This window comes from Astatotilapia calliptera, chromosome 3 (genome assembly GCF_964374335.1).
Source record: "Astatotilapia calliptera chromosome 3, fAstCal68.1, whole genome shotgun sequence".
NCBI lineage: Eukaryota > Metazoa > Chordata > Actinopteri > Cichliformes > Cichlidae > Astatotilapia > Astatotilapia calliptera.
Genome location: NC_137424.1, coordinates 28520689 through 28545144, shown reverse-complemented (window position 1 = coordinate 28545144; position 24456 = coordinate 28520689). Strand labels below are relative to the sequence as shown.

At 39.6% G+C, this 24456-nt stretch overlaps 3 long non-coding RNA genes across 3 annotated transcripts; all 3 read left to right on the top strand.

Annotated features, from left to right (window-relative positions):
- The first annotated feature begins 286 nt into the window (after nt 1-286).
- LOC113017277 (uncharacterized) lies at nt 287-2493 on the top strand. The gene is made up of 2 exons (XR_003271438.2): nt 287-426; nt 1426-2493. It is a non-coding gene; the product is annotated as an uncharacterized LOC113017277 (long non-coding RNA).
- A 1880-nt stretch (nt 2494-4373) lies between these two features.
- Nucleotides 4374-7613, top strand: LOC113026075 (uncharacterized). Its single transcript, XR_003272867.2, has 3 exons — nt 4374-4689; nt 5952-6067; nt 7068-7613. It is a non-coding gene; the product is annotated as an uncharacterized LOC113026075 (long non-coding RNA).
- Nucleotides 7614-10020: 2407 nt separating this feature from the next.
- Nucleotides 10021-13702, top strand: LOC113017284 (uncharacterized). Its single transcript, XR_003271439.2, has 3 exons — nt 10021-10333; nt 11519-11634; nt 12635-13702. It is a non-coding gene; the product is annotated as an uncharacterized LOC113017284 (long non-coding RNA).
- Nucleotides 13703-24456: the final 10754 nt, after the last annotated feature.

Below are 24456 nucleotides of genomic sequence, written 5' to 3'. Positions count from 1 at the left end.
AACCTGAATAAAATAAGTAGGAGAAAATGAATGATGTTTATGAACTGTAGTTAATGTAGTCAGACAATAAGTTACCGAGCAACAGGCCACAAGTCTTGGTGCAGAATCATACTAAGATTTAAAAAATAAAATGTTGGCACTGGTGTTTGAAACAGTATACTGTCAGTAAGACTGGAGCAACTGCACACATCTGGAAACTAATAACTAGAGTAGTTAAGTAACATTTTGTTACTGCATCCATTTAGCCAGGTATAATTAGCATGTCTACATACATGTCATTTCTAATGTGGTCCTATGTGGTATGTTGTAGGACAGTGAAGTGTCTGACACTGACCATGTACCAGTGCCTGAGAACACTGGTATGGAGGGGGAGAACGCACCTCTTTACTGTATTTGTCAGAAACCAAACATCAACTGCTTCATGATGTAAGTATATATCAGTTTTATATTTGCAGTACGCGCAGTAGGGGTGGGCGCTAGCTTCAGCAATGTTATCAGAGATTTTCTTTTTTAAAAATGAAGATCTTCTATTTCGAGAAAACTACCAATAAGGATATATGCACAGATATAGAAAACAATACTGTAACATTTTATTGATGCTTGCAGTTTGGAGGCAGCAGTATTTGCAAGTGTAACTAAATTCCAGGCATTTTCCATCCTTCTTTTCATATCAACTTTTTTCTAATTGTCAGTGTGAACCAAGGTGTCAGCAGCAGCATTATAGTGCAAAAGTAGTGACCCAGCATAGATCAAATGTAAGCACAAAAGTAGCCAAGGTAGTGTTTTTCCTGGAAATTTTAAGTGAAAGGATAAAGTAACTGCTTACCACTTTAGTTTAACAATGACTAATGAAATGTAACCGTGTAACTCATCAGCAGTCTGCACAGTATGGTCACATATTAAAACTGAAGAATATGTTGTACTTGTTGTAGTGTTTCATCATGGGTCCAGTTTTTACCCAGGTGCTTAAAGCCCTTCTTTACCCTCATGTAACGCCAACAGTAATTTCCAACCACTATTTCCTGTTCCTGTCAGTCAAACAAACAGACGACAAACATCTTCTATAAACAGGAATAATGTCATTTTATCGGATTAGAAAACATCTAATCTAGCGTTGATATTACACTGCTGTTTAGTGTCTGGCTAATCTCAGTGTCACCAAAATATCTGCCCTACATGTCAAACAATGAGAGAACTTGAAACGGTAACATCACCTAGCAGCTTATTTTAATTAGTGCTAACGCTTTGTTTGCTGGCTAACATTGCTATTATTATAGTCACAGTTAATTGACTTTGAATAGCTTTATTTCAAAAGTAATTTTACAATTTCACAGCCATTTAGCTGTGTTAACTGTACATGCTGTAGGTCATAAGGCGTGCATGGATCATTTTTATAATCAGCCTCTTATCTTTTGTCCACCACAGACTTTGCCATGATAAATTGGTCAGTTGACAACCAGGAGCCGTACACCTTAACCTCAGAGGCCAGGACATCCAGGGGCAGTGTGAACACGCACTTGTTTAAGTGGGACGCAAGATGGACTATAGAGGGCCAGCCCCTTGCCAGACAACCAAGTGCTGTCCCTGTCCACGGCCAGTGTGAGAAGGACTCTCACTAAAGTCAACCCACACAAAGTTGCTGGACCAGACAATATACCTGGACGCGTGCTCGGAGCCCGTGCTGACCAGCTGACTGATGTCCTAGCGGGCATCTTTAACATCTCCCTGAGTCAAGCTGTTGTGCCACAGTGCTTTAAAACCACCACCATCATACCTGTCCCCAGACCTTCCCAATGCCTAATTACACAATGATTGCCTGAGCCTATTCTTGTTAAATGATGAAAAACTCAAAGGCACGTTTGGGCAGTGGATCTGTGTGAAATCAGCAGCTTGCAAAACTAAATCAAAATGTGTGCTATTGATTCTAAAAATAGAAATCACAATAAAGTTCAACATTTACTAAAACCGCCATTCAGTCATCTGAGAATCTTTACTCATGAAATTATAACGGTTAGATGAATGTATATGCAGTGATTTACTGATCAATGATAAAAGGGGAGATTTATGCAATAACGAAGACTGTCATGAAAAGTATTTGGCATCTGATCTCCTGTAACCTGCGGAGCTAAGCTGTTTTACCAGCTCTGCTCTCTGATTTTTCTTTTTTCTTTTATGAAAAAACACAAGTTGTCAAAGTTATTTGTTTGCAAATGTATTTCAGAAATATCGACATACTTTTTTTAATCAGCAGAAACTTTCTGTCAGTAGTGCAAAAACCTGCACTGATCTGACCTCATTTCTTCCTCATCCTGATTCCTGACCTGGGAAGGGAGAGAAATATTTGTTTTTGTTTGTCTTCTTGTTTTATTTAATTCCTTGTGGGATTTGGATCCAACACGTAAAGTATGCATATTATGCACACACACAAACACACATGCAGCTATTACCCATTTCTTGTATTCTTGAATAAAGACATTGATTTGACACATTTAATTAGCAGCCAATTGTTTTTAATTGTTCAATTGTTAAGAAAAAAGAGAAGGTGGGTGGGATGTAAAGGGAGAGAGGAGAGAAAACCCCAACAATCCCCTCCGAGCAAGCACTAGGCGACAGTGGATAGGAAAAACTCCCTTTAAAATTAAAGGAAGAAACCTATGACAGAACCAGGCTCTAGAGGGGGCAGTCAACTGTCGGGACTGGTTGGGGGGTGACTGTGAAGAGAGGGGAGGGAGATGGGAGAGGTGTTAGTAGTTAAGGGGGGGGGGGGGGGGGGAATTAAGCTGGAATAGAGGTGGGGGAAGAAGAGGTGACATTGGCAGTAGTGAGAGAAGGAGTGTTCTTCCTCGAGAAGAAGCAGAAGCGTTTTTTCTTTTTCTGCTTTTTCTCAAGGATGAGGATCAGCTCCTCGATTGTTTCGGTGTTTTGCTTCTGCAGCTTGTTGCATTTTTTCACCACTTCTTCTTTTTCGCCTTGTTTTTCTTCCAACCTTTCTGTCAGCACTTTAGATGTTACCTCCTGTTTTTGTAGTTTTTCATTTTCTCCTTCCAGCTCAGATGCTTTGAACTTCAGTTTGTTGTAAAGTTCTTGCAGGTTTTGGTTGTTCTTCTCAAACTCCTGGAGAAGAAGTTTTTCTTCTCTCTGCTTACTGACCAGCTGTTCTCTTTCTTGAAGCAGGTCTTGATATTTGTGCAGTGTCTCATTGAACTTTACCTGCAGCATCCTGTCATTTCCCTCCATGAGCTGGAGTTGGCACTCCATGTCTCCCTGCTTTCTGTCCAGCTGCTCTTTCTCTTGAAGGATTGCTTTATTTTGTCGCAGAGCTTCATCGAGCTTTCCTTGCAAGCTTTCATTTTGTTGCTTGATGCTCTGAAGATTGGAATCCATTTCTTTTTGTTTGCTTTCTTGTTCCCTTTTCTCTTGGAGGAGCTTCTCATTTGCTTGCTCTGTGCGATCAAGCCTTTTTTTGTCAACATTGTACTTTAGCTCCATGTCTCGGAGGTTGCTGTGCAGCCCTCTCTTCTTCATGCCATCTTCTTTCTTCTCTTGGAGGAGTTTTCTATTTTGTCGAAGAGCTTCATCAAGCTTTCCTTGCAAGCTTTCATTGTGTTGCTTGATGCTCTGAAGCTTGGAATGCATTTCTTTCTCTTTTAACTCCTGTTGCCTTTTTTCTTGGAGAAGCTTTTCATTTTCTAGCAGTGTGCGATCAAGCTTTTTTTTGTATACACTGTACATTAGCTCCATTTCTTGGAGATTGCTGTACAGCCCTCTCTTCTTCGTGCCGTCTTGTTTTTTCTCTTGGACAAGTTTTTTATTTTGTTGCAGGGCTTCATCAAGCTTTCCTTGGAGCTCCTGGTTCTTTTTGTCCATGTCATGGAGATCTTGTTGTTTCTCCTCAATAATAGCTTCCTTTTCTTGAAGCTGGTATGACAACTTTTTTAGCTGAGCGCTCTTTTGCTCATTTTCCTCCATCAAGAACTTAATCTTTTCGGTGTTTCTGAGCGCTTCATCCTCCATTTCTTCCAAACGCTTTTCCTCTAGTTCGACTTGGTCACACCAAGGAAGAGAGGAAAGGGAAGAGTCTAGTGGCTCATCCCAGGGAAGAGTGTAGGGGTCAACTTCTTGTCCCTTTGGATTTGTTTGAGACATCTTGGGTCTGGATACAGTTAGAATTGCAAAGGATCCAAATATTTCAAAAGGCTTTTCTGGCGAACGGTTCAATGCTGCACACATCAATGCTGCGAGAAACGGACTAAAAGTCGTTGCTCTTCACCGCTATTTATAGATTTTTGGATCAAAGGATCAGAATGGTGGTAAGATTCTACATGTGTGTGACGTCATAATTCTGTAAGGCAATGAGGTTGTCACGTGATATTTTTGGAGGAGGGCATTTTTCAATTTGGACAAATTATCAATAAAGTTTCAATCTCTGTTATTTTTCCCCAAAAAACGTGTTGTCGCAATAATGTTTTCTACTGTAATTTGTGCCAACAGATGGCGCAGTTTAAAGTTGGCTGTTACTCTGCCCAGGCTGCTACCATAGAAGAAGAATGTAGACCAATAGTACTTTAACGATGTCCGCTGATCGTTTCCGTGTAAATCTTAGCATTGCTTTAGCCGTCAAGCTAAAGGTTTAGCTTCATACTGCCATATTTTCAGAGTAACAAAATATTTAAACGGTCTCAGATCATGGTGAGTATTTGAAAAAAAATGTTTCTTTAATGAGAAGCCTGTGATGTGGAAAGGTTAGCAAGCGTAATTTTGCCTATTGTGTTATACACGGGTGCTTACATCCGAGTATTGTTGATCTTTTCTAAGGTCCATGGGTTTATCCAACGAGCAGCTAAGTCACCGTTATATCTGTAATTTTGTGGGCAACGTCTTAATGCAAAAAAAAAATAAATCCCAAAGCAACGAAGCAAAGACTAAAAAACCACACAATGCGTTTTTAAGCTCTCTCTGCGTTCACTGCCTCTGCAAGTGTCAAACTTCCTCGCTTTAGCTGATGCTAACCAACATTAGCGCTTACGGTTCGTATATAACACAACTGTCAGCCCTTCACTTTTGGTGCCGACAACATTTTGAGCATTTTCGACAGTTTGTGAAATGGTCGTCATTGGCATTACATGCCAGTAGTGTTCGCTAACTGACTTTACCGGTGATTATATTTATTATTGTTATTATTATTATAATTACTATGTATTATGATTAGTTTCCCCACCGGAAGAATGCGACGTTCTTGCCAGAACATTCCCAAATAATTGACCACGTTTATTAACAGATTAATTTTATCCACAGTTTTAGGGTGAGCTAGAATAGATATATGGTTTCAGTAATACGAATAAGGGCGCAACAACATAGAGACAATGACGATCACTCTCATAATTTCATTACGTTAGTGCACCCATCGCTCCGCATCCTTAACGCTACATTGATGTCAAGAGTCTCTGACACAGCTGTGCTCTGCAGCACAGACACCCTGCTTATCTGTGATTCGGCCAGACTGGTGTTGAACTCCAAAGACATGCGCGGGGTTAGGTTAGTTGGCTGTTGGTGTGAGTGGTTGTCTGAGTCTCTCTAATAACCCTCCAACAGACTGGCGACCTGTCCAGGGTGTACTTTTGCCCTATGACAGCTGGAATACAACCTGAATAAAATAAGTAGGAGAAAATGAATGATGTTTATGAACTGTAGTTAATGTAGTCAGACAATAAGTTACCGAGCAACAGGCCACAAGTCTTGGTGCAGAATCATACTAAGATTTAAAAAATAAAATGTTGGCACTGGTGTTTGAAACAGTATACTGTCAGTAAGACTGGAGCAACTGCACACATCTGGAAACTAATAACTAGAGTAGTTAAGTAACATTTTGTTACTGCATCCATTTAGCCAGGTATAATTAGCATGTCTACATACATGTCATTTCTAATGTGGTCCTATGTGGTATGTTGTAGGACAGTGAAGTGTCTGACACTGACCATGTACCAGTGCCTGAGAACACTGGTATGGAGGGGGAGAACGCACCTCTTTACTGTATTTGTCAGAAACCAAACATCAACTGCTTCATGATGTAAGTATATATCAGTTTTATATTTGCAGTACGCGCAGTAGGGGTGGGCGCTAGCTTCAGCAATGTTATCAGAGATTTTCTTTTTTAAAAATGAAGATCTTCTATTTCGAGAAAACTACCAATAAGGATATATGCACAGATATAGAAAACAATACTGTAACATTTTATTGATGCTTGCAGTTTGGAGGCAGCAGTATTTGCAAGTGTAACTAAATTCCAGGCATTTTCCATCCTTCTTTTCATATCAGCTTTTTTCTAATTGTCAGTGTGAACCAAGGTGTCAGCAGCAGCATTATAGTGCAAAAGTAGTGACCCAGCATAGATCAAATGTAAGCACAAAAGTAGCCAAGGTAGTGTTTTTCCTGGAAATTTTAAGTGAAAGGATAAAGTAACTGCTTACCACTTTAGTTTAACAATGACTAATGAAATGTAACCGTGTAACTCATCAGCAGTCTGCACAGTATGGTCACATATTAAAACTGAAGAATATGTTGTACTTGTTGTAGTGTTTCATCATGGGTCCAGTTTTTACCCAGGTGCTTAAAGCCCTTCTTTACCCTCATGTAACGCCAACAGTAATTTCCAACCACTATTTCCTGTTCCTGTCAGTCAAACAAACAGACGACAAACATCTTCTATAAACAGGAATAATGTCATTTTATCGGATTAGAAAACATCTAATCTAGCGTTGATATTACACTGCTGTTTAGTGTCTGGCTAATCTCAGTGTCACCAAAATATCTGCCCTACATGTCAAACAATGAGAGAACTTGAAACGGTAACATCACCTAGCAGCTTATTTTAATTAGTGCTAACGCTTTGTTTGCTGGCTAACATTGCTATTATTATAGTCACAGTTAATTGACTTTGAATAGCTTTATTTCAAAAGTAATTTTACAATTTCACAGCCATTTAGCTGTGTTAACTGTACATGCTGTAGGTCATAAGGCGTGCATGGATCATTTTTATAATCAGCCTCTTATCTTTTTGTCCACCACAGACTTTGCCATGATAAATTGGTCAGTTGACAACCAGGAGCCGTACACCTTAACCTCAGAGGCCAGGACATCCAGGGGCAGTGTGAACACGCACTTGTTTAAGTGGGACGCAAGATGGACTATAGAGGGCCAGCCCCTTGCCAGACAACCAAGTGCTGTCCCTGTCCACGGCCAGTGTGAGAAGGACTCTCACTAAAGTCAACCCACACAAAGTTGCTGGACCAGACAATATACCTGGACGCGTGCTCGGAGCCCGTGCTGACCAGCTGACTGATGTCCTAGCGGGCATCTTTAACATCTCCCTGAGTCAAGCTGTTGTGCCACAGTGCTTTAAAACCACCACCATCATACCTGTCCCCAGACCTTCCCAAAGCCTAATTACACAATGATTGCCTGAGCCTATTCTTGTTAAATGATGAAAAACTCAAAGGCACGTTTGGGCAGTGGATCTGTGTGAAATCAGCAGCTTGCAAAACTAAATCAAAATGTGTGCTATTGATTCTAAAAATAGAAATCACAATAAAGTGCAACATTTACTAAAACCGCCATTCAGTCATCTGAGAATCTTTACTCATGAAATTATAACGGTTAGATGAATGTATATGCAGTGATTTACTGATCAATGATAAAAGGGGAGATTTATGCAATAACGAAGACTGTCATGAAAAGTATTTGGCATCTGATCTCCTGTAACCTGCGGAGCTAAGCTGTTTTACCAGCTCTGCTCTCTGATTTTTCTTTTTTCTTTTATGAAAAAACACAAGTTGTCAAAGTTATTTGTTTGCAAATGTATTTCAGAAATATCGACATACTTTTTTTAATCAGCAGAAACTTTCTGTCAGTAGTGCAAAAACCTGCACTGATCTGACCTCATTTCTTCCTCATCCTGATTCCTGACCTGGGAAGGGAGAGAAATATTTGTTTTTGTTTGTCTTCTTGTTTTATTTAATTCCTTGTGGGATTTGGATCCAACACGTAAAGTATGCATATTATGCACACACACAAACACACATGCAGCTATTACCCATTTCTTGTATTCTTGAATAAAGACATTGATTTGACACATTTAATTAGCAGCCAATTGTTTTTAATTGTTCAATTGTTAAGAAAAAAGAGAAGGTGGGTGGGATGTAAAGGGAGAGAGGAGAGAAAACCCCAACAATCCCCTCCGAGCAAGCACTAGGCGACAGTGGATAGGAAAAACTCCCTTTAAAATTAAAGGAAGAAACCTATGACAGAACCAGGCTCTAGAGGGGGCAGTCAACTGTCGGGACTGGTTGGGGGGTGACTGTGAAGAGAGGGGAGGGAGATGGGAGAGGTGTTAGTAGTTAAGGGGGGGGGGGGGGGGGGGGAATTAAGCTGGAATAGAGGTGGGGGAAGAAGAGGTGACATTGGCAGTAGTGAGAGAAGGAGTGTTCTTCCTCGAGAAGAAGCAGAAGCGTTTTTTCTTTTTCTGCTTTTTCTCAAGGATGAGGATCAGCTCCTCGATTGTTTCGGTGTTTTGCTTCTGCAGCTTGTTGCATTTTTTCACCACTTCTTCTTTTTCGCCTTGTTTTTCTTCCAACCTTTCTGTCAGCACTTTAGATGTTACCTCCTGTTTTTGTAGTTTTTCATTTTCTCCTTCCAGCTCAGATGCTTTGAACTTCAGTTTGTTGTAAAGTTCTTGCAGGTTTTGGTTGTTCTTCTCAAACTCCTGGAGAAGAAGTTTTTCTTCTCTCTGCTTACTGACCAGCTGTTCTCTTTCTTGAAGCAGGTCTTGATATTTGTGCAGTGTCTCATTGAACTTTACCTGCAGCATCCTGTCATTTCCCTCCATGAGCTGGAGTTGGCACTCCATGTCTCCCTGCTTTCTGTCCAGCTGCTCTTTCTCTTGAAGGATTGCTTTATTTTGTCGCAGAGCTTCATCGAGCTTTCCTTGCAAGCTTTCATTTTGTTGCTTGATGCTCTGAAGATTGGAATCCATTTCTTTTTGTTTGCTTTCTTGTTCCCTTTTCTCTTGGAGGAGCTTCTCATTTGCTTGCTCTGTGCGATCAAGCCTTTTTTTGTCAACATTGTACTTTAGCTCCATGTCTCGGAGGTTGCTGTGCAGCCCTCTCTTCTTCATGCCATCTTCTTTCTTCTCTTGGAGGAGTTTTCTATTTTGTCGAAGAGCTTCATCAAGCTTTCCTTGCAAGCTTTCATTGTGTTGCTTGATGCTCTGAAGCTTGGAATGCATTTCTTTCTCTTTTAACTCCTGTTGCCTTTTTTCTTGGAGAAGCTTTTCATTTTCTAGCAGTGTGCGATCAAGCTTTTTTTTGTATACACTGTACATTAGCTCCATTTCTTGGAGATTGCTGTACAGCCCTCTCTTCTTCGTGCCGTCTTGTTTTTTCTCTTGGACAAGTTTTTTATTTTGTTGCAGGGCTTCATCAAGCTTTCCTTGGAGCTCCTGGTTCTTTTTGTCCATGTCATGGAGATCTTGTTGTTTCTCCTCAATAATAGCTTCCTTTTCTTGAAGCTGGTATGACAACTTTTTTAGCTGAGCGCTCTTTTGCTCATTTTCCTCCATCAAGAACTTAATCTTTTCGGTGTTTCTGAGCGCTTCATCCTCCATTTCTTCCAAACGCTTTTCCTCTAGTTCGACTTGGTCACACCAAGGAAGAGAGGAAAGGGAAGAGTCTAGTGGCTCATCCCAGGGAAGAGTGTAGGGGTCAACTTCTTGTCCCTTTGGATTTGTTTGAGACATCTTGGGTCTGGATACAGTTAGAATTGCAAAGGATCCAAATATTTCAAAAGGCTTTTCTGGCGAACGGTTCAATGCTGCACACATCAATGCTGCGAGAAACGGACTAAAAGTCGTTGCTCTTCACCGCTATTTATAGATTTTTGGATCAAAGGATCAGAATGGTGGTAAGATTCTACATGTGTGTGACGTCATAATTCTGTAAGGCAATGAGGTTGTCACGTGATATTTTTGGAGGAGGGCATTTTTCAATTTGGACAAATTATCAATAAAGTTTCAATCTCTGTTATTTTTCCCCAAAAAACGTGTTGTCGCAATAATCGTTTCTACTGTAATTTGTGCCAACAGATGGCGCAGTTTAAAGTTGGCTGTTACTCTGCCCAGGCTGCTACCATAGAAGAAGAATGTAGACCAATAGTACTTTAACGATGTCCGCTGATCGTTTCCGTGTAAATCTTAGCATTGCTTTAGCCGTCAAGCTAAAGGTTTAGCTTCATACTGCCATATTTTCAGAGTAACAAAATATTTAAACGGTCTCAGATCATGGTGAGTATTTGAAAAAAAATGTTTCTTTAATGAGAAGCCTGTGATGTGGAAAGGTTAGCAAGCGTAATTTTGCCTATTGTGTTATACACGGGTGCTTACATCCGAGTATTGTTGATCTTTTCTAAGGTCCATGGGTTTATCCAACGAGCAGCTAAGTCACCGTTATATCTGTAATTTTGTGGGCAACGTCTTAATGCAAAAAAAAAATAAATCCCAAAGCAACGAAGCAAAGACTAAAAAACCACACAATGCGTTTTTAAGCTCTCTCTGCGTTCACTGCCTCTGCAAGTGTCAAACTTCCTCGCTTTAGCTGATGCTAACCAACATTAGCGCTTACGGTTCGTATATAACACAACTGTCAGCCCTTCACTTTTGGTGCCGACAACATTTTGAGCATTTTCGACAGTTTGTGAAATGGTCGTCATTGGCATTACATGCCAGTAGTGTTCGCTAACTGACTTTACCGGTGATTATATTTATTATTGTTATTATTATTATAATTACTATGTATTATGATTAGTTTCCCCACCGGAAGAATGCGACGTTCTTGCCAGAACATTCCCAAATAATTGACCACGTTTATTAACAGATTAATTTTATCCACAGTTTTAGGGTGAGCTAGAATAGATATATGGTTTCAGTAATACGAATAAGGGCGCAACAACATGTCAAGAGTCTCTGACACAGCTGTGCTCTGCAGCACAGACACCCTGCTTATCTGTGATTCGGCCAGACTGGTGTTGAACTCCAAAGACATGCGCGGGGTTAGGTTAGTTGGCTGTTGGTGTGAGTGGTTGTCTGAGTCTCTCTAATAACCCTCCAACAGACTGGCGACCTGTCCAGGGTGTACTTTTGCCCTATGACAGCTGGAATACAACCTGAATAAAATAAGTAGGAGAAAATGAATGATGTTTATGAACTGTAGTTAATGTAGTCAGACAATAAGTTACCGAGCAACAGGCCACAAGTCTTGGTGCAGAATCATACTAAGATTTAAAAAATAAAATGTTGGCACTGGTGTTTGAAACAGTATACTGTCAGTAAGACTGGAGCAACTGCACACATCTGGAAACTAATAACTAGAGTAGTTAAGTAACATTTTGTTACTGCATCCATTTAGCCAGGTATAATTAGCATGTCTACATACATGTCATTTCTAATGTGGTCCTATGTGGTATGTTGTAGGACAGTGAAGTGTCTGACACTGACCATGTACCAGTGCCTGAGAACACTGGTATGGAGGGGGAGAACGCACCTCTTTACTGTATTTGTCAGAAACCAAACATCAACTGCTTCATGATGTAAGTATATATCAGTTTTATATTTGCAGTACGCGCAGTAGGGGTGGGCGCTAGCTTCAGCAATGTTATCAGAGATTTTCTTTTTTAAAAATGAAGATCTTCTATTTCGAGAAAACTACCAATAAGGATATATGCACAGATATAGAAAACAATACTGTAACATTTTATTGATGCTTGCAGTTTGGAGGCAGCAGTATTTGCAAGTGTAACTAAATTCCAGGCATTTTCCATCCTTCTTTTCATATCAGCTTTTTTCTAATTGTCAGTGTGAACCAAGGTGTCAGCAGCAGCATTATAGTGCAAAAGTAGTGACCCAGCATAGATCAAATGTAAGCACAAAAGTAGCCAAGGTAGTGTTTTTCCTGGAAATTTTAAGTGAAAGGATAAAGTAACTGCTTACCACTTTAGTTTAACAATGACTAATGAAATGTAACCGTGTAACTCATCAGCAGTCTGCACAGTATGGTCACATATTAAAACTGAAGAATATGTTGTACTTGTTGTAGTGTTTCATCATGGGTCCAGTTTTTACCCAGGTGCTTAAAGCCCTTCTTTACCCTCATGTAACGCCAACAGTAATTTCCAACCACTATTTCCTGTTCCTGTCAGTCAAACAAACAGACGACAAACATCTTCTATAAACAGGAATAATGTCATTTTATCGGATTAGAAAACATCTAATCTAGCGTTGATATTACACTGCTGTTTAGTGTCTGGCTAATCTCAGTGTCACCAAAATATCTGCCCTACATGTCAAACAATGAGAGAACTTGAAACGGTAACATCACCTAGCAGCTTATTTTAATTAGTGCTAACGCTTTGTTTGCTGGCTAACATTGCTATTATTATAGTCACAGTTAATTGACTTTGAATAGCTTTATTTCAAAAGTAATTTTACAATTTCACAGCCATTTAGCTGTGTTAACTGTACATGCTGTAGGTCATAAGGCGTGCATGGATCATTTTTATAATCAGCCTCTTATCTTTTTGTCCACCACAGACTTTGCCATGATAAATTGGTCAGTTGACAACCAGGAGCCGTACACCTTAACCTCAGAGGCCAGGACATCCAGGGGCAGTGTGAACACGCACTTGTTTAAGTGGGACGCAAGATGGACTATAGAGGGCCAGCCCCTTGCCAGACAACCAAGTGCTGTCCCTGTCCACGGCCAGTGTGAGAAGGACTCTCACTAAAGTCAACCCACACAAAGTTGCTGGACCAGACAATATACCTGGACGCGTGCTCGGAGCCCGTGCTGACCAGCTGACTGATGTCCTAGCGGGCATCTTTAACATCTCCCTGAGTCAAGCTGTTGTGCCACAGTGCTTTAAAACCACCACCATCATACCTGTCCCCAGACCTTCCCAAAGCCTAATTACACAATGATTGCCTGAGCCTATTCTTGTTAAATGATGAAAAGCTCAAAGGCACGTTTGGGCAGTGGATCTGTGTGAAATCAGCAGCTTGCAAAACTAAATCAAAATGTGTGCTATTGATTCTAAAAATAGAAATCACAATAAAGTTCAACATTTACTAAAACCGCCATTCAGTCATCTGAGAATCTTTACTCATGAAATTATAACGGTTAGATGAATGTATATGCAGTGATTTACTGATCAATGATAAAAGGGGAGATTTATGCAATAACGAAGACTGTCATGAAAAGTATTTGGCATCTGATCTCCTGTAACCTGCGGAGCTAAGCTGTTTTACCAGCTCTGCTCTCTGATTTTTCTTTTTTCTTTTATGAAAAAACACAAGTTGTCAAAGTTATTTGTTTGCAAATGTATTTCAGAAATATCGACATACTTTTTTTAATCAGCAGAAACTTTATGTCAGTAGTGCAAAAACCTGCACTGATCTGACCTCATTTCTTCCTCATCCTGATTCCTGACCTGGGAAGGGAGAGAAATATTTGTTTTTGTTTGTCTTCTTGTTTTATTTAATTCCTTGTGGGATTTGGATCCAACACGTAAAGTATGCATATTATGCACACACACAAACACACATGCAGCTATTACCCATTTCTTGTATTCTTGAATAAAGACATTGATTTGACACATTTAATTAGCAGCCAATTGTTTTTAATTGTTCAATTGTTAAGAAAAAAGAGAAGGTGGGTGGGATGTAAAGGGAGAGAGGAGAGAAAACCCCAACAATCCCCTCCGAGCAAGCACTAGGCGACAGTGGATAGGAAAAACTCCCTTTAAAATTAAAGGAAGAAACCTATGACAGAACCAGGCTCTAGAGGGGGCAGTCAACTGTCGGGACTGGTTGGGGGGTGACTGTGAAGAGAGGGGAGGGAGATGGGAGAGGTGTTAGTAGTTAAGGGGGGGGGGGGGGGGAATTAAGCTGGAATAGAGGTGGGGGAAGAAGAGGTGACATTGGCAGTAGTGAGAGAAGGAGTGTTCTTCCTCGAGAAGAAGCAGAAGCGTTTTTTCTTTTTCTGCTTTTTCTCAAGGATGAGGATCAGCTCCTCGATTGTTTCGGTGTTTTGCTTCTGCAGCTTGTTGCATTTTTTCACCACTTCTTCTTTTTCGCCTTGTTTTTCTTCCAACCTTTCTGTCAGCACTTTAGATGTTACCTCCTGTTTTTGTAGTTTTTCATTTTCTCCTTCCAGCTCAGATGCTTTGAACTTCAGTTTGTTGTAAAGTTCTTGCAGGTTTTGGTTGTTCTTCTCAAACTCCTGGAGAAGAAGTTTTTCTTCTCTCTGCTTACTGACCAGCTGTTCTCTTTCTTGAAGCAGGTCTTGATATTTGTGCAGTGTCTCATTGAACTTTACCTGCAGCATCCTGTCATTTCCCTCCATGAGCTGGAGTTGGCACTCCATGTCTCCCTGCTTTCTGTCCAGCTGCTCTTTCTCTTGAAGGACTGCTTTATTTTGTCGCAGAGCTTCATCGAGCTTTCCTTGCAAGCTTTCATTTTGTTGCTTGATGCTCTGAAGATTGGAATCCATTTCTTTTTGTTTGCTTTCTTGTTCCCTTTTCTCTTGGAGGAGCTTCTCATTTGCTTGCTCTGTGCGATCAAGCCTTTTTTTGTCAACATTGTACTTTAGCTCCATGTCTCGGAGGTTGCTGTGCAGCCCTCTCTTCTTCATGCCATCTTCTTTCTTCTCTTGGAGGAGTTTTCTATTTTGTCGAAGAGCTTCATCAAGCTTTCCTTGCAAGCTTTCATTGTGTTGCTTGATGCTCTGAAGCTTGGAATGCATTTCTTTCTCTTTTAACTCCTGTTGCCTTTTTTCTTGGAGAAGCTTTTCATTTTCTAGCAGTGTGCGATCAAGCTTTTTTTTGTATACACTGTACATTAGCTCCATTTCTTGGAGATTGCTGTACAGCCCTCTCTTCTTCGTGCCGTCTTGTTTTTTCTCTTGGACAAGTTTTTTATTTTGTTGCAGGGCTTCATCAAGCTTTCCTTGGAGCTCCTGGTTCTTTTTGTCCATGTCATGGAGATCTTGTTGTTTCTCCTCAATAATAGCTTCCTTTTCTTGAAGCTGGTATGACAACTTTTTTAGCTGAGCGCTCTTTTGCTCATTTTCCTCCATCAAGAACTTAATCTTCTCGGTGTTTCTGAGCGCTTCATCCTCCATTTCTTCCAAACGCTTTTCCTCTAGTTCGACTTGGTCACACCAAGGAAGAGAGGAAAGGGAAGAGTCTAGTGGCTCATCCCAGGGAAGAGTGTAGGGGTCAACTTCTTGTCCCTTTGGATTTGTTTGAGACATCTTGGGTCTGGATACAGTTAGAATTGCAAAGGATCCAAATATTTCAAAAGGCTTTTCTGGCGAACGGTTCAATGCTGCACACATCAATGCTGCGAGAAACGGACTAAAAGTCGTTGCTCTTCACCGCTATTTATAGATTTTTGGATCAAAGGATCAAAGGATCAGAATGGTGGTAAGATTCTACATGTGTGTGACGTCATAATTCTGTAAGGCAATGAGGTTGTCACGTGATATTTTTGGAGGAGGGCATTTTTCAATTTGGACAAATTATCAATAAAGTTTCAATCTCTGTTATTTTTCCCCAAAAAACGTGTTGTCGCAATAATGTTTTCTACTGTAATTTGTGCCAACAGATGGCGCAGTTTAAAGTTGGCTGTTACTCTGCCCAGGCTGCTACCACAGAAGAAGAATGTAGACCAATAGTACTTTAACGATGTCCGCTGATCGTTTCCGTGTAAATCTTAGCATTGCTTTAGCCGTCAAGCTAAAGGTTTAGCTTCATACTGCCATATTTTCAGAGTAACAAAATATTTAAACGGTCTCAGATCATGGTGAGTATTTGAAAAAAAATGTTTCTTTAATGAGAAGCCTGTGATGTGGAAAGGTTAGCAAGCGTAATTTTGCCTATTGTGTTATACACGGGTGCTTACATCCGAGTATTGTTGATTAGTGATGGGTAGATAAAGCTTCATGAAGCACTGAAGCTTTTCATCCAATTGGTTCATCCCAGCGCAAAGCTTCTTGAAGCTTCATTTGCTCTAGTAGGACACCTACTGGACGTAAAAATATTAGTTGGCATGAATTTGAAGAGTGTGGCCTTTTGCACACAGCCTGTAAATGTCAACAACAAAAGGAGTGTGTAAAACATGTATATTGTAGTGATGGCAGTATACTGTGTATATTTATACTGGCAGTATGGAAAATGATTATTTGGAAATGCTTAAAATGGAAATGATCATTTACTGTGAGGTGAGGTGTGGTTGTGGTGTGGACAGTGGTTGTGCTTTTGTAACGTTTAGGTATGGACAGCTACACACTGAGGCTTTGAGCCTCAGTCCTGCCTGTTCACATTTCATTCTGTAAAAACTGAAGTTTCACTGCTTTTATGACCTTTTTAGTGGGGAGAACATAGCTAGGATTTAATGATTTAACAAATCTTTTGAATCCTTTGTCCTCCACAATGCTAAATGGCTAGGAGTCCTCAATCACCATGCTAACCAGGTCTTCAGCTATTTGAGATTGTTCTCCTGAGGAAAGACAATAAAGACAAAGCACAAATATAAATATCACACACAGGGGCAGGGATAGCTCAGTAGGTAGAGTGGTGGCCCCATGATCGGAAGGTCGGGGGTTCGACTCCACTGAACGGCTACCCTGAAGTACCCCTGAGCAAGGTACCATCCCTACACACTGCTCCCCGGGCGCTGCATTGGTGGCTGCCCACTGCTTCACTGGGTGAATGGGTTAAATGCAGAGGAACTATTTCCCTATGGGGACTAACACGCACACTTTACACTTTACTTTACACTTAACTTATAACAGTTGTATAATATTGTTATATCATTTAGTAACATTACGGCATGCTATATTATCATTGCATTTGATGGCTGACCTGGTCTTGCTCCACAATTGGTGTTCCCCTTATTCTCATGCAAAGCTCTGTAGTGCCTAAGCATGGATGAGGTGTTGTTGTTATATCCCAGCTCCCTGGCACATAGCAAACACTTCACCTTGTACAAAAGTCAAGACAGCTTAACATAAATTGTATTGCACCATCAGTATTATGAAAATACATCTTCTGAAATTTACATACCTTGTTGGGAGGATCAAAATGTTCCCACACAGGGGAGGACATCCTCCTCTTCTTAGCTGGCTCCATTCTCTCCTGACTTTCTCTCCTCACTCTCATAAACCTCCAAACTGTCTCCAAACTCTCACTAACCGCAACTCTCCATCAAACACCCACATTTTTGAATGAAGTCTGAGGGGTTTATATCGCTGTCATATCTCGCGGCAAAGTTCGAACCACTTCATGAACCAGTCACGTGGTACAGCCGGGCAGTGAGGCTTCGGACGTCATCATTTTCAGCTCCTCCCATAAATGAAGCAAGCCTCGATACGTGCATCGCGGAAACGCTCCCTCAATTACTCGACACAAGCTTCGAAGCCTCGATACAGAACGTCACATCACTAGTGTTGATCTTTTCTAAGGTCCATGGGTTTATCCAACGGGCAGCTAAGTCACCATTATATCTGTAATTTTGTGGGCAACGTCTCAAAAAGTATAGAAGTTATGAGCACCAAAAGTCATAGCACACATTAGCAGAAAGAGCAGAATTTTTTAAAGTTTGAATGGCGAAAATCGGATAAAAACTGTGGGAGTAGTTGAGTGCCAAAAAGTGTACGGAAGTAACTAGTAAATAGTGGAATAAAGAACTAGAAAATTTTTCATTTCCTGCGAAAATGCTGTGTGGATGCCTTAACGTTAAAGATGTCTGCTGAAAAAAGCTGAAAAGGTTGAATAAAGAAAAAAAAACAACAACATTGCCCTGAGCAGGATTCGAACCTGGCCCTTCAGGTCTCAATGCGGCTATTCATCTCATTGCACCAAACTCTTTCTCACAAAGAAGTGGTGGAGAGACTGACAATTGTGCTGAAATTAGCAGAAGCGGCTGAGAATTGTGCTGTTAAGAGGTGAAAAGGCTGAAAACTTTGCAGAAAAGAGGTGAATCAGCAGAATTTCTGCTGAAAAGAGTTCAATTAGCAGAATTTCTGCTTAAAAGAGTTCAATCAGCACTTACACTCAATTAAATTCAGTTGAACTGCATCATATTCTCATCACTCTCTTTTAAGAACTAAACTAAATAATAAACTAAATAATGTCCCAAGCCCTGACTGCATTCTTTGTTTTCTTGAAATGTCAAACAGTGAGTTCAATAAACAAATTTTTACAGGTGCTGTACATTTTTACAGGTGTCATACGCTTTGATTTTTAACAATGGCTCAGAGATCCATGACGTCATGAAACACCTGAGCACTGCTGTTTTCAGGAAATATAATTTCAACAGGAGGAAAAACTGCAACTGGTCAGGGCTATTTTTAACAGCAGTTCGATTTAGAGGAAACAAAAAGTAAATGGTTACTTCTGACTGTAAATGGCAGTAGGTTTTGCTTAAACATCAAGTGAAGCACTCAAAGAGGACCGTTCCTGCATCAGTTTATGTTAAAAATATGTTTACGGTCATGAAGGAAAATTCCAAAATCAGACACTAGTCAAAAATTCCATTGCTATTTGAATTATATTTTTAGTACTATGTCTAATGAGTCAACACAGCAACACAGTGGCAGAGCTGACTTACTCTTGTGTCCTCTTTTGTGTCTCCCTGACTCAAGGCCTGAGGGTCAGAGTATAAAACGCTGATGTAATTCTGTCTTTTTTTTTTTTTTTTGCCTCTGTCTTTTATTTGGCCAAGCTGCTTAAATGTGCCCATGTGTTCAGACCCATGGCAATTTATTTTTACCTGTTAACCAGTGAACTTTAGCAGGTTGGATGTGATTCAGCAAGCTTTTGGCCCACATTTAACATACAGATGCCATATTTGCATCTGTACTACAGGTATGTTAAGGAGGCACACTAAAAACTAAGTGGTTAGGAAACATTACTGTAAACATAGCTACTGTGACTTACAGCTTGGGTTTCAGATTTATTTCAGGACTAAACCTTCCACAGTTTGTTGACTTTTTGGCTACTCCATCGTGTTCGTGAGAGACCCACATAAATAACCATGAAAAGATACCACAAAGTCATTAACTACATAAACCATTTTGGGAGCAAAGTAGACTCAGTCCTGAAGAGAAGAGATTGAAAGCTATGACTGTCTGACTGAGTCACCGTGCTACAAATATGTGCTGTAAATACTTCAGGGATCTTAAGTATAAAATGGTTAAACATTATGACGTATTGCAAAAATGCAAACAGCATGAAGGTTCTGGGCTTGAATGCTCAAGTCAGCTGGGGCCTTTCTGTATGGCGATGTATGTTCTCCCTGTGCCCACATGGGTTTCTCCTGGGTGCTTCTGTTTTACCAAAGACATGCTAGGTTATTTGTCCTACCTTCACCTTTGAAGTATTATCACAAAGCTGACATGAAAGTTGATAATGAGTGCTCATCATTCCTCATTAAGCTTGGCTTGGTTGGTGTCTGCATGGAGTGTTCTTTGCTACTAGCTTTGTGTTAACGTGCTGCATGCTATCATGCAGGTGCTAAGTGTTAGCACCAGTGGGTAATTATTTGTGACCTGGGCCTGTCTATCACGTTCTTGTTTTATCATGCAATAAACATTAAAGAGCCTCTCATAGTAAAAGTTGTAGAGTTCTATTATTTACCTCCTTCCTTCACATGAACTAGAGTTAGGTAACTGTAGTGTGAGTTTGCAGGAAAAGGCACATCTTGTCATCTTTCTGATAACCAAAGAACTTTCGTAGCATGAGTAACAAAAAAAACACACAATAATTGTTTTGTTAGTAACTGTTGCACGATTGCGAAAGTTAGTACAGTAACACAATAATAACAAAATAATCTAAATACAACATGGTTTGTACCAAATCTTTTACTTTGTATGAAATTATGGGTAAATTTACTGTAAATCTGCATTTTCAATAATTTGTTGTTAAACTCGATCTGATCAAACAGAGCATGAAAAAGAAACTGTAAACCTGTTGAACTGACTATCAGTTTCATCATTTGCAAACAGCAGACAGGTTGACTGAGGACTGTGAGGCCAGGGCATTTGCATTGAGAGCACATTCATGCCTGTGCTGTGCTGATAACAGGCCCTCTGTGGAAAGACTGTGACCCCGTGCTGTAATCCACATTTTCATTGCTTTCACACCCATTTGCCTCTGACGTAATTAAAACCAGCAATGTATGTGTGCTTTCCTTACGTGAACAGGGCCATTCTCTGTCTTACTTGTTCATTCACTGACATGCAGCCAACCACATGACAGGAAGACCTTGTTCGCCTTTATCATCAGCGGCCCAAGAAAAACCCTTCAGCAACAAGACACATTTACACACTGTTATCTTAGCGTCACATCACTCTCAGCCAGCACATATCTCAAAGCATCCAAAACCATTAGCACACATAAAAGCCTTTAATTGTGCCTTTGCTTTCACAGTTACTCTCCCTGCAAAACATGTGCTGTGTTTAACATCTGCAGCTTAAATTCCTAGATATCATCGAAGATCATTATCTACAAAGTCCACAATCAAGAGTGAAACCATTCAATCATCAGCTTATCAATTAGCATTTGCTTGTGTGCCAAATTGTGCTGTTTTACAACACAAACTAGTCTACTGTTGATGATCAAAATGTAATAATCAATTACATTTCACCACTTCTTTAAGCACCTTAAGTTAAGGGGCTCCATGTGATCACAGGAAGAGGCCCAGAGCTGTCAGACACATTGATCTGCATTGAATGACTCACTGAGTGAGCTCTCTGGTCAAGTCATAACTGTCAATATTGCAAACAGCTCTTTAGATTATGTACTGATGAGTTTTCCTACAGCAGAAACCAGGCTGACCTTTAACATGAATGTCGTCATTACAAAAGTATCCTCAGACAGCAAACAGTCAGAGACCTACTGAAGTGCTATTTGCTGCTGCTGCTTGGCTCACTGACAGAAATCCATATTTACAAATTAACCCACGATGATATTTGGAGAGTAAAGTTATGACGTGGTCTACAGTTGCCCTGTCTCACATGTAGCACCAAATAGAGGAAGTCTGCATCAAAAGCATTCTCACTGCTGAAAATACTCTGTGTGGTTTAAGTGAGGGAGCTGCAAGGGTATTTGTGAGATAAGTAGACATATAAGGATTAATGCATTGCACCAGTCAGGAAAGTTGTTAAGCCTCCACTCAGCTAGTTTAGGTGAACTACAGGAGTTTCATTTGCATCAGTATTATTATCATCACATTTTCTTTTCAATCTCACAGCTCTTTATCAAACAAGACATAAGCAACAAAGGTCCCCATGGCAACATATATTTGGCAAAACAAAGCCCATCTATTTTACATGAATTTAAAATCAGCATTTTAATGCTAGAGCTGTTGATACATATTTGCAAGCTGAGGCATGATTACAGTAGGATGCAAGGATTCTGGATTCTGGAAATAGGAAGCTTTCCTATTTCCAGAATAGGAAAGCTGAAAAGACTGCAGTCAGCACTGCAGGTAAAACAATGACAAATCGAGAGAAGATGATGGATTTGTTTTTATTAATATCTCTGTGAATGGCCTGAGGAGAGATACAGTGTGCAGGCTGAGTGCTAGCAGGAGCATTGTGCAAGTTTGAGCACAGGAAACAAAACATCACTCAACCACACTAGTCACAGTTAGAGGAGTTGTTGTCAAAGCACATACAAATGCATTTATGCAATTAGTGGTCAGAAAGAGCACAGACAGCGGTAAACATGTCTGGAGATGAGAAAAAAGAATTTAAGTCACATTGGTCTTCTAATTATGCTGATTGGTCTCTTTGAATAATGCATCAAGCTGTGATTGGTCTCTCCATGAGCATTTACATTCTGTAAATAGATTAGCGTTGTAAGAAGTGTGTCACCCTCACAGGAGGTGAGAATTAACTTGCCGTTTGTGGCACATGTGAGCTATAGTTTCTACAGTCAGCACTGAATCCTAACATGTGATTAGATTTTTATAATAATGAGGAATATGTTTCATAAATTCAATCCGATTATATGGATAACACATAAATAAATTCTCTGTCTGAAATAAGCCCTATAAAAGAAAAATACACTCGATACAGACAGTATCAATATGCTCTTACTGATACTTACTGAACAATAACTGACTAACTGCATTGTGCAATTGATAACAGTCCTTTAATAATACAGTTATTAGTGACATTAGTACTCAAAATAAAAATAGAAAGTATTTTACTCTACATAAATGCATACTGGTAATGACTGGTGTTTCTTTTTTCTTCATTTTCCATTACTGTTTGTAGTTGTACTGGTGGCTCAGGAGCTAGTAGAACTAGCTATTTGTAACCAAGCTAATACTTACTTGACCCAGTTATACCATCTCTTACCATGTGTGTTACACAAGTGCTCATAAAGCACAGATAATCTGGTTGCAGCACAGGAACTAGTTTTTATATAAAAATTTGTTTTTACTAACTACCAGATGCATTTGATGCTGGGCTGACTGCGCTAGTTAAAATTCTTTCTTATATTCTTTGCTTATTTTTGTTTACAGTATATGGAATATGATCATTAAACTATTAGTTTTGTATTTTCCATGTTTTTTTAATAATATATTTTAGTTTAGTTTCAGCATTCATTTTTTCAGAACATGGTGTGAATTTCTCAAACCTAATGAAGTCAAGTCCCTATGCTCATTGTGTTTACAGATTTGACTGAAATTAATTTTGTTTATTTTTTCACATGCTACTCTCAGCAGCAATAGCTAAGTGGCTAAATCACACAGTTAAATTAAGACATTAAGTATAAATCATTAAACTAAAAGGGCTGCACAACCCAAACTAGTTGTTACTTGAGGATTAACTGTTACTAGTATTTATTTACAAAGGAAAACTACTACTACTGTTGTGTTGTTAGTGTTGCTAGCAACAAAACTTACTTTAGCTTATTAATATGAGCTATTTTGAATAGCTTTAGGTACTATAAAATGTATAGAGTGGTTTACTGTACAACTGATAAAGTGCTACCTAATAATGACATAAACGGGGGACCTTTTCTTATACAATTTAACAACATAGCTTACCTCAAATTACAAAATATCATGACTCAATATTAGCATTGTTAGCAGGTTCGCGAGGTAAGCACAAATTTTTCAATTATTCTATATACTTTATCTGAAAGATGGTCAACTGACTTATCTTTAAAAAGCGTAAACAGAACCTCAGAAAAGCTGTAATTTCTTGAAAACCCACAAAAGTCTTTATAAAGACTGCTATACTCTCTACACTATTTTATTTGAATATCTAGGTTTTGCACAATTAATAAAATGTTGGGCCCTGAAAAATACCACAATGACATATGTCAATCTTCTAGAATATTCTCCTTAAAATACTTGCCACTTTATGCTGTAGGTGCGAAGGTTACTACAGGTGACAGCAATAATAATGGGGACTAGTCTTTGCCCTGTCTCTCTCTCATCAGCCCCAGACGGTCATGGCAGATGGGTCTCCAAGACCCTGGCTCTGCCAGAGGTTTCTTCCTGTTCAAAAGAATTTTTTTCTTCCCACTGTAGCCAAAGTGGTTGCTTATAAGGGGCCCATCTGATTTTTGTGGTTTTCTTTGTTGTCTCTTTATTATTATAGGGTCTTTACCTTACAATATAAAGCGCCCCTAACTGTTATTGTGATTTGACACTATATAGCTAAATTAAATTGAAAATACACAGCGAGTATTGACCTTTAATGAGGCAGTCAGGTGTAGTAAATCACTTCACCGAAGGGAGCTAGTTGTTTCCAAGAACGTGAAATGTATGTATCCCATTGTATATAGTTTCTTTGAATGTTCATTGAAGTTTTCAGTTGTGAGATTGTTTATATTTTTTTACAGCATGAAAATAGAGAAATTTGCAGGAAACTTCAACTAATGAGATTATATTTTAAAACTCAAATCAGTATCAGCTTTGGTTGCTCTCATGCTTGTGACAAATAAAAGGTTTGACCCACCATGTGAATGAGAACCAATTTCACTTTGAAATGCTACTGTGTGCTCTGTTGAAAAGCAAAGCTATAGCATTATGAGAAACATTTTACTGTCATAACATTGTAGTGCTATCACCCAGAGGCATACTTCCCTACCCCCACTTCCCTAACGCCTTTTGCTGAGAGGATTATGGGGCATCTTTTAACTCTGCCATCTGTTCCAAATTGACTTTCAATTAACACTGGCAAATGAGAAAGCTGTCAGAGCAAAGAGCAGAGCAGATTGAGCTGTTGCTCTGTGAATGGAGGATCCTGTACCACATCCAGTTCGTATTCAATTCAATTCAATTTTATTTATACAACGTGAAATCATAACATCAGTCGCCTCAAGGCGCTT